Source organism: Gadus chalcogrammus, chromosome 12 (assembly GCF_026213295.1).
Source record: "Gadus chalcogrammus isolate NIFS_2021 chromosome 12, NIFS_Gcha_1.0, whole genome shotgun sequence".
Taxonomy (NCBI): Eukaryota; Metazoa; Chordata; class Actinopteri; order Gadiformes; family Gadidae; genus Gadus; species Gadus chalcogrammus.
Genome location: NC_079423.1, coordinates 12,930,614 through 12,947,150, shown reverse-complemented (window position 1 = coordinate 12,947,150; position 16,537 = coordinate 12,930,614). Strand labels below are relative to the sequence as shown.

Sequence of the window (16,537 nt, the reverse complement as noted above, 5' to 3'; positions counted from 1 at the left end):
ATGCATGAAAAAAAGAACATTCTTGGTGGTTGCATTTGTCTATATTCAGTTAAGGACAGTTAACAACCCAACCAACATTGATTTGTAAATAATTATATAAGATATTGTTCATATTGTATCCAATTAAATAAAAATAAAAATATGGTATGTAATGCAAAAATAAAGTGCTTACGGTAAACTCTGCAATATAGTGTGTGTGTACTGTGTGTGTGTGTGTGTGTGTGTGTGTGTGTGTGTGTGTGTGTGTGTGTGTGTGTGTGTGTGTGTGTGTGTGTGTGTGTGTGTGTATGTTGAATGAATACGAAACTGAATTCACGTATTAATGTATTCATGTATAAAGAACAAGTAACGTTATTACCTTATATAACCATTGGTAGGACATGCATTGATAGTCACGGGAGCAGTGATTTTAGTTAGAAACGATGGAACGTTCCACTATATAACACTATAGAAACTATAGAAAACACTATCATACACACAAACAATATATATAGGACGACAATTTTATTAACAGTATAAACACTATAGTAATGACAAAAGTTATAAGATGCAAGAAATGCGCTAAACTATTCGGTTGGAATAATGTACACAGTCTTTTACCTTTGCCTTTTTTTTTCCAGTTTTCTCTTTTTTTTGCCCCGAATCAGTTGTATTATGGTCACGCCTAACCTGAGAAATGATTGGTTAGGCTTCAAACTCTTAATATGACGATTTTCTGAAAAGTCAATAGAGAAAATGAATGGGAAATTTACTTCCGGAAGCAGAGCCGTTCATAAGGGGGCGGTCACTGTTGCGCTCTATTGGAAATGTAATCTCAGGTCCCTGCCCCTCAAATACTTAACCACGGCCTCGGTTTCAGATTTATACTCCACAGGAAATTATTGTACATTTCATATATTTCATATTTAAATGTTGCTATTAATAGGCTACTTCTACTTTCAAGAGACACACAGTTTTGTTGTAACAATGGGTTTGTTCCTGTTGTGCATTTACAAACTTGGGAAGTCTGTATGTGTTATGGCATGATATACTGTAACAATAAATAGTTGAAAATGTATGTTTTTATGTACGTATGTATTTTCGTGTTCTTGTTATTGTAAAAGCCATTTTACGTATTGGGACTCTTCCCACGTACTGCGGTCCTATGCCCCCCTGCCAGACCTCTTGCCACACCATGTCAAATTGTCTAGATCCGCCACTGAGGCTACATGGTCTACGTTCGCTACATGGTCATTCATTGGTCTGAAACAAAATAATCGATTTGAACACAAATGTTACGAAAGAAAATCTGATATTTGTTACATGAATTGGCCGTACGTTACACAAAATATCTAACATGTAAGTCCCTGTGTGTATTTGTGTTATGCTAGGCCAGCAAGCTAGTTGCTAACTGGCACCGGGACCTCTTGCAGTTCAGTGTTGGAGCCTCTGAGCAGGACGTCTTTGGGCTCGTTTGTTCTTGATTGGAGCCACCAAGTCGTCATCTCCCCTTTACCCTGTGTGGAATCCATGCAAATGAGCATACGTTTGGTTGACTGCTTTATTTTTGTGTCACTTAGATGATGTCCACTTTTACAATCAGTCATTATTTCACAGCCTGTAGTTTTCGGTGTGTGTGTGTGCGTGTGCGTGTGTGTGTTTGTGTCTGTGTGTCAGCAGTTTAATTTTAAATCTTAATTTTGTTGTTTATGTTCTTGACAGCACATTATTTTCCATATGCCAAGGTACGATGATGTTTTCTCAGAATTGTATTACAATGTTGCCCTTAATTACCCACGTGGCTAGCCACAAAACGTCAAAGGGAATCTTGAACCGTAATTTCCTTTATGCATGGCAGTGCAAAGCAGCTGTCGTCAAACCATTAATTAAAGGGCAGTGCCTGGGAGCATATGTGCTGCCCCATCCCTCGGGGATACAGAATAACCCCCTTCATGTATTGGCCGCACCCGACCAAACAAGTCCATAAGGTCGCCGTGCTCACATAACGCCCTAGAACCAAACACAGTGAACTCCTAGACACACCCATATCGGACGTCTCTTAATGGTTCTAATGCAGGGATTGGGTTTCCTGCAATCTTTTCAAAATCTGTCTTTCAAAAGACCCGTGGTTTCAAAGTGGATGTTAGCATGGCCAACCGATAAAGTTTCCACTAATAAGTTAGTCCAGCCATTCCTCCTGGCTTTAGAAGGCTGCCGCCGTGTAAACGGCAAATCAGAATCGAACGCTGGGGTTGGTGAGTAGGGGGTTGGCTGTGCTCTAATGTTGTTTGCCTCCCAACCAAAATGTTCTTGTTTCGGTCCATCTTCCTCTTTCAAGTTTTATTTTTACATATTTTACATTTTTTTATTAATATAGACAATACAGAACTAACAATAACAGATAATGACTAGCTGTTTTGCGCTGCACTGGTGTGTTTGATGTAACTGAAGAGGGCGCCGCCCCCCCCCCCCCATTATAAAATAACCTTCCAGACGGCTGCCCCCTAAATAATGAAGGGTTTGATTTCCCTCCCGTGGGACCCCAACCATTGCTTACCTTGACGACAAGCGGGCCCCTGCACATCAGAACGTAACCACCCAGGGTGTGCAGAAGGTCAGCTGTGGTGCCACTCACCTGGATCTTTAGAGCTGTGTATGCACACATGCAGTGAGTAAGTATAGAACGTAGATACTGATTAATACTCACCAACAAACTAGTCGTAAGAGCACGAAAGTATGACTGAAACATTGAGGGTTATATACTATTTTCTACATAAGAAAATAATGTCTTTTTTTTTATAGTGGTGCCGGGGATTAATAATACAGCACAATCTTGATCATTGAACTGTGCTGCTGCATCTTTTCAATTCACTCAGAATAGCCCTTGAGAATGGGAATTGAGAATGTGGCAGAGCAGAGGATTAATTACTTAGACACAGAACGTTGATCCCTTGACCAAAAGGTCCACAGTGGGGTGCCAATTAGCAAACACAAAGAGAAGCCAGCAACAGTAGCAGTGGCAACACATGGCAAAATTAAAAGAAGTAAATCATTTGTAAAATCCCATCTACAATGAATGACCTGTCTACTCAACTGTCTACTGTAGGGGTACCAAATTTTAAAACGAAACACATGGTTTATGTGAAAATTGGTCTTATAATTAATTAATTTGAGCCCCCTGGAAATGCGAGTTGAAAAACACATAGTACATATTCCATGGTAACTATGTGCTATACCTTCGCTGGTAGACTCCATGCGTGAGGCCGTGTTCACTGTGTCTCCAAACAAGCAGTAGCGGGGCATTTTGGTGCCAACCACACCAGCCACAACAGGTCCTGTCAGAACCCAAAACACACACAGGCGCATAATCATTTCTCATAGAAATCTTAAGATGAATACATTGAAAATTGACATCCTGTCATTCCTTCTCAGTTGATTGGGTAGTCAGTCAGTGCATTTACATGGGACAGCTAGATCGGATTGAGCCTTATACCGATTTTGCTACTCGAACAAACCGTGTCAATTATCTGAACGGTCATGGCCTTTTAAGAGATCGGATAATGGCCGGAGCATGGCTGAATCCGCTACCCTAGGTGGCGCTGTAGCCCTTTCAACAAGTGGTTATAGAGCCACTTCCGGTTGACCTCTACATCCCAACATCAACAACAAACACAGGCGGCATACGAGAAAGATGTTTACAGTAGACAGCTGTCAGTTCACTTCGGGCCCATGTCATTTCTCCGACGCTCCATTCTTCCGACCTCTCGGCCGTATGCGGACCCCTCCGGCTTGACTCCTTCCGCTGCTCCGCCGCCGGAGGCCATGTACGTTCGGATAATTGACACGGTCTGTTCGAGTAGCAAAGCTGTCCCATGTAAACACACTGAGTGACGCCAACGAGATGTGACTCAACATCACCCCACAGAGGATAGAAAGAGTAGCGCAAGGTAACAGATAGTTAAAGGGGACATATTATACCACCTGGTGTGAGTGTGATTAGCCGTTACAAGCCGTTTTGAAAATCCCTTGATTGAAAGACTGAAAAGACTTATGACATCCAAAGTGTGCGTGTCCACCTAGATCTGTGCTGGATAGATCAGTCCACCTGCCTATCCAGTCGACTGTAGCAAACGTTTCTCATCTACCCAGCACACATCTAGGTGGACAAGCCAACTAGTGATGTCCGAAGAGGCAGGTTTTCAATATGGCTTGTAACGGCTAATCACTCTCACACCTGTGGTATAATATGTCACCTTTAAGTGTGTGACAACCGCTCAGCAGTCATGTGGCCTGGCCAGACTCTCTTGAACCTCCAGCTTCCTTGGGTTTGGACCTGCACCCCACCTGAGTGTATGCCGGCTCGTATCCTGAGCTGGGTGGTGGGCTTGTGCGGGATCTTGAAGGCGTGGCAGACGTTGACCAGATCCAGAGCCATGCTCGCTATCTCGCCCGCGTGGTTGATGCCGTTTTCGTTCGGCACCCCGGAGACCACCATGTCTGAGAGGTCAGAGGTCAGTGTCAATTAGCGTGGAGGACATGGATGAACCACATACAAAATCATCTGATTAGTCTGGTCTCCCATTGCAATTGCTCGTCTGCAGAGTATTTATTTTTTGGTTTTGGTTTTTTCATAGTCAGGAAATTATATTGCCTTTATGACTCATGACTGCTGTGTTGTTATGTGCTGTTATTGATGAGCCTCTTGGCAAGCTTTAGTTGAGGATACATGTCCTAGGAAGTGTACTAAACAAGTGGATATGTGGGCAAACTGGGCATGTAGTGTACATGGCATTGGGCGACTGTCTGATTGTTGAGTGGTTCCAGCTTTGACTAAGCCCCTAAAATAGTTTTAATTAGTTTCACATACTGACCAAATAATGTCTGGTTGCGTTTAATTTGCTAAGGTTTGTCCATGGGCTGGGCGATGTGGGGTGTATGTTTAGATATATTTTATGCATATATATATCTTTTTATAAATAAAGTATAAAAAAATAAAATAATCATATAGGAATCAGTTTTGACAGACTAATAGAAACGTATCATTGACGTACAAGCGTCACCGATGGTCTCCACTTTGTAGACGTCGTAGTTGTCGATGATGTCATCGAAGGTGGTGTAGAGCTGGTTGAGGAAGTCCACCACCTGGTGTGGCGTGCTGGCGCCAGACAGCTGGGTGAACCCGACGATGTCACTATCAGGGAAGCAGGAAGCATTGGTTTATTGCTCTGGTAATCGCCACTGGAGATCGAGGAAGCAGCTACACTTCTTTCAAAACGGGGCCACAGTATATTTAGAAAATAAAAATAGATTGGAGTACATTTTTGTTAATTAAAAGATCCCGAAAAGTTGACCCCCTGGTAAAAGACATAGGCTACTAATTGGAAAGGTGTTATACTTATCAACTATATTATGAAAAATGCTAAGGCGAAGAAAAGTTAATGACAACACAATGGAGATACAGAAATAGACACCTGAAATAAACGGTAGCTTTGGAGTAACTCTGAGCCTCTGCGGTCCTGCCCTGCCGGAGGTCATCGGCCACTGGCTTTGGTAACATGCCTGAAATGTATTTGGAATCAAAACAACAGCAACCACAGCAACCACAACAACAACAACAACACATAGTGGCTAGCGTTCTGTGCTTCACAACTTGAGCTATTGCACTTATTTGCCAGTAGTCGGCACTGTCTGGTTAATCAAAATGCAAACAATTACCACAATAATTTTTGGAAATATTTATAATTTTTTACGGCCCATGTTATTCTTTTTCAAAGGAATAGCTTATAGCAGGCTTGAAGATCCAACTAAACTGAATATTATAATGTTATTTGATGTGTGGTTCATTCTATGCAGGGTTAGGGTTTTATAGTGTGTGTAACCATATTCTATACAACACCGTGGTTGTGCTATAACTTACTGTATAGCAAGCGGTCTGTCTTCTGCTTCTCTTGAAGGAGATCCTGAGTTCTCTCTGCCACTATAGCCTCCAGATGCTTGCTGTACTTCTCCATCTGGGGGCGTTAAACATCCATTTGAAAACCTTTTTCTCTGGCTGCAAGTGCAGGTTATTATCTGTTGGTAATCAGTGGTAATGACTTTAAGTAGCTCAAAGAAGGTCATTACCAGATCATCATCATGTCGACGGGGCTGACTTTGTGGGGGTTAATCTTGTCCAGCATCTTCTTCACCTGCTCAAATGTGGGCCTCAAGGTGAGGTTATCGGACCAGCACTTCTTGATGAGCTATAGAACATACAAAGAAAGAAAGAAAGAAAGAAGCAGCCGACTTTGGTCAACTGAGGGCTTCATGTTTTATCTCTCCTTATCTCCTGTGATGATCCCTTTTTTTTTTTACAAAATCACAAACTAACCATTAACCAAAATAAAACTATTGTCTCCTCTTTATATGGCCTTCACGTTATGGACACATCATTCTTGACATCATCCCTTTATCTTTCAATGCCCAGCATTTCACTGTAAGTGCCCCAAGGCTATCCCAATGTGCGAGTGGGTCATCGTGTTAATGCGCCGCACCTCGCAGTAGTCCTCTCTGTTGGGGCAGTCCGTGTCCGCCTTGCCGGCCTTCAGCTCGGGCAGCGGGGGGCGCCACATGATGTCCATCTTCCCCCCCTCGCCCTGCTCCTGCTCCTGTCGGGAGGAGAAGGCTGTCAGAGAGCAGCGACCGCAGCGGGTGCCTAGCGGGGCTGTAATCTACTGAGAGGTCAGACGCAATTTAGATCCTCTATTGGTCTGGAAATATTTTGGAATGGACAATAAAGCAGACATTGAATTTGACTTTGACTTTGAGGTCCCGCCATACTCACTGAGATGAGGTCAGAGCGTGTCGCTATCTCAACGAGGATCATAGAGTAGCTGAGAGGGGGGGAGAGAGACGTAGGATGGCTCTTAATATGCCATTTAGGTCAAACACAACACAATCCTTATGTGTGGACGACAACTGCCTTTGAATGAATAATACAGCAATATTAGCTTTATGTTCTACATGGGCATGTATATTTGTATTATAGCTTCTCTTGTTTGATATGCAGTGTTGTTTTTTTTGGCTGAATTTCCGTGTGTGCGTGGTTGACAGCGTGTTTAAGCAGCGTCTAGAAAAGCAGTCCTCAATAGGCCGCTCGCGGGCCGGACCACCACAAGTCGATTAATGGCCCACAAAATAATTACTGAGATGACTTGTTTTTACAGAAGTAACCCCCGTTTTTGGATAATAATAATAATTGACCCTTAACCAATAGTAATTCTGATAAATGTAGGCCTACCAGTCTACAACACCAACTTTTTAGGGCTCTACTGGAGGATATGTCAACGGCACACAAGGAATTGCTGTTACACAATGATCTACTTTTGGCTATGCACTGAGAGCATGTGTAAATGACTTTTCGTTTGTACAATCTCAAGCGCAGTTTTTTTTAACGACAATACACAAAACAACAAGAAGGAAGGCCTGTCAAGGGGAGAGTTTTAAAGCTGATTGGTTTGGTTGCTCGATGGCCGATGGGGCTGGAGGTTGAGTGGCCCATTGTTTCCAAGGGGATTTAAAAAGTGGCCCACTTTGAAAAGTAATTGGGAGCCCGGCTCTAGGCCCTAGGGCGCTTTCAGCCACAGCCCCTTGTTTTCCTTGGGCGGGGCTGTACACCTGGGGGTCATTATGCAATTAATGCACGCAGGATAAACCAGCCATCACCACTCGCACGCGGGAGAGCTCTGACAAATAAGACCTGTTGATCCTACAACACTTTACAAACCGGTTACACATCAACCTGTATCCTGATGTCGGAGTATGGTAATTATATTATAATTAACCCGTGGACTTCCAACCTGTGGACTATACCAACCTGTGGATTTCCAACTATACCAACTGTTGAACCGTGCATTATTTGTGAAGTGCTTCTCCTGTTTCTGACCAACTGCAGCGGGTTGGTGGTTCGCACACACCTGTAGACGTCTGCTACCGCAGTGGCGTTGGTGCTGTTCCCAGCAGCACCTCTGGAGCGCAGTACAGATGGTTGACGTCCCCACAGGGGAAGCCAGAGCTCACTCCCTCAAAGTCCTCCTTCCTGAAGGCTGTGAGGCCATAGTCTGTGACACACAAAGGAAGGTGAATCAGAATCGATGGAAGGGTGATGTGTACTTGGCTTAATGTTTAATTTGTCTATCCCAGCACGGATTCCATAGAAAATGACTAAATCAGGAATTCGGTTGCGCAATCTACTTGATACTTTTGTTGTATGGTTGGTTCTGCATGTTTTTTCTTTTTGAATTTACTAACAACACGATTCACTCATATTCTCTCTGACTGGATTGGATAATTGAATGAGGAATAGAGGTGAACTCCATTATTTAAGACTAATAATAAAACCTCTTATCACCAATAGACAGGTTAGGACATGGAGACGTTTGTCCATTCGCGGCTACCTGAGATTTTGCACACCCAGCGATCATCGATGACGCAATTCCTGGAGTGCAGGCGCCCGTGGAACACCTTGTGCTGGTGCAGGTAGGCCATGCCGCGGGCGATGTCAGTCGCGAACGAGAGCCTGGAGACGAGCACCAATCAATCCCATGCCTGTAGTGTCCCTCTTAAAGGCCACTCAGCCTCCAGCTGATTGACCCCCTCAACAACCTCACCTGTGGGAAAGGTAACGTAACCTCTACCTGCTTAGCTTAGTTCCACAGGCAGAACCTGATTGGACGGGGATGGCCCATCACAAGCAGGGTGGGGAACAGGGCTTAGATTTTATAGAACCCTAAAGGAGCAGGACCATTTGAATGCATTGAGTTTACCTGCTAATTATTGTTGGGCGTATGGGAGAGATATTTCTGTACCAAAGTATGATTGGCTTAAACACCAGCACGTCTTATTAACCTATGCATATGCCTCATTCCTGTACGCACACAGTAATAAAAGCCCTGGAATTGCCCTCTGTGAGTCTCACCTGAAGCCCCAGTGATAGTGATGTCCCCATTCAGAAGGACAGTCAGACAGGCTTCCCTTAGGGCCGTAGTCTGTGATGATGCTGATGTAGGGCACCTCGATCGAGCCCGCCGATGAATTTGGACAGATTTGTGTGGTCCAGTTCCCTGGGTAACAAACGCATTCAACTGAAAGGTAAATAAAGTTTGCTTTGGAAATCCTAAATGTGCATATTCATTTCCACAAACTTCCGTGTGTGCTAACTAATAATAAACTACTTTTAAGATCGCAGAGGCATTTTAAGGTAGACAACCAAAGATTGATAGAGATTGATTCTCAAACATAGCATTGACATCAGAAGCGGACTTTTGCGTACCGGACTTCCTTCACCTCCTTCCTGATGGTCTTGGACCATGTGAAATGTTTCTTCTGGATGTGTTTCACCGCCACCGTCCGTCCATCACTGGAAGATAAACTCTTCGGATTCATTCAAGTATATCCCAAGGGTCTTCAAGAATGATTGTAGATTATCAAATAAATAAATGATGGATTCATCCTGTTATATAGATATCATACTAAAAGGAACATTTTAAACTGTTTTTTAGACTTTTAATTCAACAAAAGACATCGATGTTGGATGGCTATACCAGAAACCCAACCGCTTATAACTTCCACTTCCAAGTATTTTCAAACGAGGTCAATACTTGGAAGTATTGACTCATTTTGGATTTGCGGTTGTGTTTAGGATTTCGGTGTGTTTAACTGTGTGTTTAGATTAACTGCTTGTATCGAACACGAGCCTTTTCCCAACCAATCAGACTCTCATTCTGGTAACTGGCTCTCACCTGTCCACTCGTTAGTGCTGATAACCATGGTCTGTATTCCTGGAGTCACCTCAGGCGGGTATTATTTCCCAGCTCTAAATGTTCTGCTTCCTGGTTTTGAATGAGCTAATTTCACCTTCAAGCTGCCTGATGATCTTACAGGTTTTACTTTTATGTAGCCTATTATAATTTTTAAATCCCAAAAGAAAATTGAGGACGCTCAATGAACGCATCCGGGGACCGAAGAGCAGGTCTTCTGCCTAGGTCAAGGGCACCGGCAGGACCGTGAACCTAACAGGGATGACCTTATTTGATCGAGGGAAAGCGGAGCACAGGGGAGCCAACCCACTGTGGCCATCGTGCCACAATGAGGGAGCAGGTGCGTGTTGTGGGGAGGGGGGGGGGTATGGCTTTGTCTCGCCTTGGTCTTGGGTTTGAGGTGACTTACTAGATGCCCGGTTGGATGAAAGCCGGGCTGGAAGCAGGTGTTGACCACGGTGCACACCGTCGTATCGGTGTTGCGGCTGATGCTGGAGTTACTCTTCCCCTGCTGGAGGCTTGTGGTACTGCAGAAGCCCATGTAACACACTTTACCTGTTGAGGCAAACGCATCATCCCTTATAGAGGGCGATAGTACTACCCGGATGGCAGCAAAAGTGCTGTATAACAAATGTGCTCATGTCACCAAACATGATGTTCTTGTAGTTGATGATCCAGCTCTGTCCCGAAAACCCGATTTTTGTTTCTGGTACAAAGCCAACTGTAGGAAATAAAATGGAAAGCACTAATTAGGTTCATGGAATTCATGGAGAATACTCACAATTGACTATACTTAGATTGAGGAATGTGTGTCTGTGGGGGGAGAACATGTTTGTTTGTACATGTGTACTTTTAATCTGTGTGTGTGTTTGTCTACATGTGTACTTTTAATCTGTGTGTGTGTTTGTCTACATGTGTACTTTTAATCTGTGTGTGTGTGTGTGTGTGCGTGTGTGTGTGCACGTGTGGACCTCACCACTACAGTGAGAATGAAGCCGCAGCAGAAGAGTGCGAGCGGCAGGCCGATGGCCATCTTGATGGTCAGGGACATGGGGCAGACGCCACAGTCTGCCGGGCAGTTCAGACACGTCTCTTCCAGCTCACACACGTCGTCCCCACACACTGCAACGCATACAAACCATTTAACACACACATATCTTTTACTGTTAAACACACACACATCGTCTCCACGCACTGCAACACATTAAACACTGTTAAACACACACACATCGTCTCCACGCACTGCAACACATTAAACACCGTTAAACACAAACACATCGTCCGAAGACAAACATTGTCTCCACACACACTGTAAAACGTACCCATTTAACACACTATACCATCTATGCACTGTTAAACACACACCATTCGTCTCCATACACACTGCCACACATACATACTGTTAAACACACACATAATCTCCCCCACACACTGCAGGAGTTACACACCGTTTAACACGCACAACTCATCTCCACACACACTGCAACACATACACACCTTTAAACACACACACACAGACACACACATATCATCTCCCCACACGCTGCAACATATGAACAAGCAGCTTATAACATTACATTACATTTTCTTAGCTATATTTATTTTATTTTGTATGCTTTTATTACAATATATACTTCCTAATTTAGATTTTGTATGCTATCATTACATGATATACTGTCTATAGAAGTATATATATGTATCATATTGTATAAATCATACTTTATTTAGTAAGATGGTATCACATTTTATATCGTATTCCTTTAAGCAAGCCAATTGCTTCTATACTTTTATTTTTGGAAGTTGCACAGTGATAATCCGCAACAAAACAACAGTCTGATACATGATAGCGGTGGTGCTGACCTTGGGCGCTGACCACCATGACTTTGGACTCCAGCGCTGCGTGCATCTTCCCTATTTTGATATGAGCGATCACTGAGGTGACTCCCATGTGGATCAAGACCACCTGAAAGACACACGTACCAAAACACCACACATGCCTTAACTCTTGTTGTGAATGTAAAAAAATCTGATGTTTATCTAACTTTTTTTTTATCTTGGACAGAAATGTAATATTCACCTGTTCAACCAGTTTGTATTGTTTGCCTACTTCCTTAGAAGAAAGCTTCTCAATAGAACAAATTACTGTCTTCTTACTTTGAAAATACATGACACAACATGGGTATACATGGACTTATCACTCTCATGACCTAGCATAGTACCAAGTAACCTGCAATCTCCTACAGTAAGGGGTGTTTATGTTTCAGTTCCATATCAGTACCTTTGAAGTCCAGAATTTCTGGGACATCTTGCCAGCTTTGGATAAGGTGTGGGTCACTATTTTACCGTCGTCAGGGATCCACGGGCCACAGATTCCTCCTTGTTTCTGTAAAGTTGTTTGAATTTGATGATGAGTTTGCTGTCCAAATTGATTAGTCATACACCACTGCTGGTGGCATGAGCATTGAAGTATATTACAATCATAAAGAATCCAATTAATTTGAACTTTAACTATTTGTCCAAAATTTTGAATGGTTTTCAATTGTTTTCATAATTAAATTAAACGAAAAGTATGTTTTTTTTAAATATACTTTGTAAAAGACAGTTTAGGAAACATAGGGCTCATAAGTGAACTATTCAGGATAATGTTATTGAATTTGACTGTTTAAGGGAGGAGGGTAAGATAATGATTAAAAATGAAAAATATTAACAAATCGGCCTAAACATTGGTGTACTGTAGTAGTGATAATAAATTAAGCCAACTAGACGGCAAGGGGGTACAAACCATAAGTCCCAGGGGACAGGAGTGGATGTTGGCGTGGTACACGCAGCAGTTCATCTCGTTGGCGTTGTTCCAGTTGGAAGGACATTCATGGTGATCGCAGAACTGCCTCACCTCCGACACTTCACTGGCGGGGAGCATACATGAAACGGGTTCAAGAATACATAGACCAGCACGTATGGGGCTGCGATATGGGACACAAAACAAAACACACCGTACTGTTTACAGACCTTTTTCTTATTAGTTCACAACACAAGAGTGGGCACAAGCACAATTTCCCAGATAATTGCAAAATTACTCTTACTTACTCGTTCTAGAATAGTGAATTTTATTTTGATTAATTGAACATTTAAGTGTTTATTTTTAATAACGCAACATTTATGTCCATATGAGGTGTGTTTGTATTTATGTATGTGTATGTAGGGTTAGTTATGTGTGTGTGTGTGGTGTGTGTGTGTGGTGTGTGTGTGTGTGTGTGTGTGTGTGTGTGTGTGTGGGTGTGTGTGTGTGTGTGTGTGTGTGTGTGTGTGTGTGTGTATGTATGTATGTATGTATGTATGTATGTATGTATGTATGTATGTATGTATGTATGTATGTATGTATGTATGTATGTATGTATGTATGTATGTATGTATGTATGTATGTATGTATGTAGATATGTAGGTATGTATATGTGTGTGTGTGTGTGTGTGTGTGTGTGTGTGTGTGTGTGTGGTGTGTGTGTGCGTGCTTGAATTTGTGTGGTGTTGAGGGGGGTTGAGCTTTTTGAGTGAGCAGCCCATTCAGCAGCAGTCACCTGAAGTGGAAAATCTGGTTCTTGGCTGCGTATTCGTAGAAGGAATCCGAGGCAGTCACCGTGTACGTGACGTTAAACTCCTCTCCGTTGAACACCTTCTCTGGGGACGCAACACCCAGGCCATCTCAAGGCCTGGGGAACACACACACACACACACACACACACACACACACACACCACACACACACCACACACACACACACACACGTTTAAACTCTAAACCTCTTATATGCAAGACAAATAACACTACTAGAGGAGGAGCTCTGCACCAAAACAAATACAAGAAACTTGGTTGATTGCTATATAAATATTTATGCACGTCAGACACCAATATCCATTCCCACATGCTTACAGACATGTACGGAATAAATGAGACATTTACAGTATATATGACACATGTACGGTTTATATAACAGCTGTGAGATATTCCCCCAAATTAAGTTTTTTTTTTTATCAAAGATTGTTATATACTGTATATTGTTGCAAAAAAAAACCTGTAGACATCCGTTAGCAAGATGCTACTTTGTGAGTAGGCCTGTTCTGCATACACTTTAGTTGCCATTAAACCGTCTGCTAAATAACTAAAGAATCCAGAACTTTCTCAATCTGTGTAACCCTTTGAAGCTTTTGAGGCTTCTCTGGATCACCAATGTAGACAAAATGTCCTCCTTGTTTAATCATAAGTTGTAGTCATTCATCCATACACTATATGCATATGATGAAACACCTGAATAAGCCTGGGATAATAATTGGAGACAACATACATTTACAAAAGAAACTGATGAAAGAGTATTTCTCATCATCCAATTATACTAAAGCTAACGAATTGTTTAACTATTGACATCTTACCTTGGCAGCTGATCATGTTGAAATCATTTGGGTTGTCCATTGGCCAGCAGTCAAACTCTCTGTTATCCAGGTCATGCCAGCCATGAACTCCCTACAAGAGGATCCATCAAGTGTCGGCTCTTTACAGTCCAGTTCAAGTACCAAGTTGTCATGGTTAATACCATCATTATACACGAAAAGATGTATAAATCTGCCAAATCTACTAAAGGCCAATCCAATATCCTTTGGTAGAATCCAATCCAGAACCTTGTACCTTATCCTCAGAAAGAAAATATAGTGTACACAAAATTAAATATAGTGTACACAAAATTATTCAATCTGCCAACATCTTTTATAAAAACAGGTCAAAGGTAGTTGGGCAGGCAAGCAGAGCCCATGAACAACAAACATAGTCACGTATGACATGAACACGCAGCAATAGCCGGGAGCACATGTTTTTGACAAGAAAACAAAAGCACCAGGGATCCTATGACAATGGCCACACAATGTGAGCGCTATCAGTTATTGGTTAGTTTAACCATCCCACTGTGATTTACAACAGCAGTGTCCTTATGTCATGATCACTGTACGATTCTTATGGCACCGCAACAGGGCTAATATAGAACATGCTATAGCTGCCAGGCTGTGGTGGTATAAGTCTACCATAGCAAAAGCCCCCCTTTTTTTTAACAACACACATGATTTTAGGTTACCTACCAGAAAGAGAGCGAGGAGGGAGATTGTCCACAGAGCCATCAGGGACGATGGCGTTACGAGCAGGAACTGAGCTTCAACTTGACTGTACGACGGTGTATCTCAAAAGTGTGAGTGTGTTTCAGGGCTTCTTGTGTGTGTGTGTGTGTGGTGTGTGTGTGTGGTGTGTGTGTGTGTGTGTGTGTGTGTGTGTGTGTGTGTGGTGTGTGTGTGTGTGTGTGTGTGTGTGTGTGTGTGTGTGTGTGAGAGAAGAGCATCTTCCTGTACCTCTTCTATTGAAAAGCCTAAATGTCCAATCAGGATAAGAGGCTCTACAATCAGTGCTTATGAATAGACTGGCTCACAAGGTGCCTCTGTTCACCTTGACCAACCTATAGGACCCAACCCTCAATCCAAAGAACACAACAACAATCTGAGGGGTGAATAAATATAAAGGCACACAATCAGGGGCCCATTTCCAAGAATCAGCTGAGGATGTATTTAAAAACTTAATCCAGAAAACTGAATAGTCATGATTTTCTGTCAGAACAGCTGATTTTAATTTCAAAGAATGAGTTCAGTCAAACTCAGATTGAACCTGAAAAATGTGTGTTGCTTCAAAAGTCATCATCTATGGCACAATGAAAATGTGATCCTTATTACTACAGACTCTAGATTCGTCACGGGAGGTTGATTGATTAGATAAATTCAATAAAATGTAATTTCCCCAAATGCACCAATTAGCGCCACCGCTGGACCACTAGCGCCACTGCAATAAGAAAAAAGATTGTATACAGAAGCAACCGGATTATGAAACACCCAAACACACAGTAGCACTGCTGCTTGAAGTAGTCTTGTGCATAGCATACAAACAAGGTGGATTAAACGATACACATTTGATTGCAATCGTTTGGTTGTTGGTTGGCATTATCTACAATGATGATAGGAAGTAGTCACCACTACGGTTGTGCGCAGAGTAATTTAAACCTGCTCTGTACCAAGTTGGTTTCATTGGGCTCCCAGCATTGATTATCCATGGTGACTGAACTGAGAGAAGTCTAATCTTGGTATCTGAAACCCAGAATTATGACATTCTTGAAACGGGGCCCTGGCTGCTTTTTAAGCAAGATCTTCAAAACCATACGGGATTTGAGAAGAAAACCTTTTAAATTGGATTAAACTGTTTATAAACAAGCTTTGCATAAGGTAGTTATAACATATTGATTATTGATTACGTTTTAGATGCCATAATGGTATTCTGTCCTTCAAATATATATAAGGCATTCAGCCTTGTGCTATAGGGTAAAATCACAGAGGGGCATGAAGGAAAAGCAATCTCTCTACATGTTTGTAAATGAATAAACTGCTCTTTAAATTGTTGTGTAACTACAACAGTGGATCTGCCAAAATCCTGCCCTACAACTAAGAGTCTTGGTAGGGTTTTGGTTGAGTTCCTCGTTTGCAACATTCCATCCGCCAACTGATTCAGTTCACCTGTGGTCGTTAACGATTGTAGAAATGCTCAATGTTGCCAAACTTGATGTTCTTGTAGTCCATAATCCAGCTGTCATCCCAACACATCTGTAATTTCTGGTACTGAAGCCATCTAGGGCCTACAGTGAAAACAAATGCAAAGAAGTTATCAGGTTGATTGAAGAAAAATAC

At 42.3% G+C, this 16,537-nt stretch overlaps 1 pseudogene; it reads right to left on the bottom strand.

The window, feature by feature from the left end:
- Positions 1-364: 364 nt before the first annotated feature.
- On the bottom strand, positions 365-15,909 carry LOC130393485 (atrial natriuretic peptide receptor 2-like; annotated as a pseudogene).
- Between the last annotated feature and the right edge of the window lie 628 nt (positions 15,910-16,537).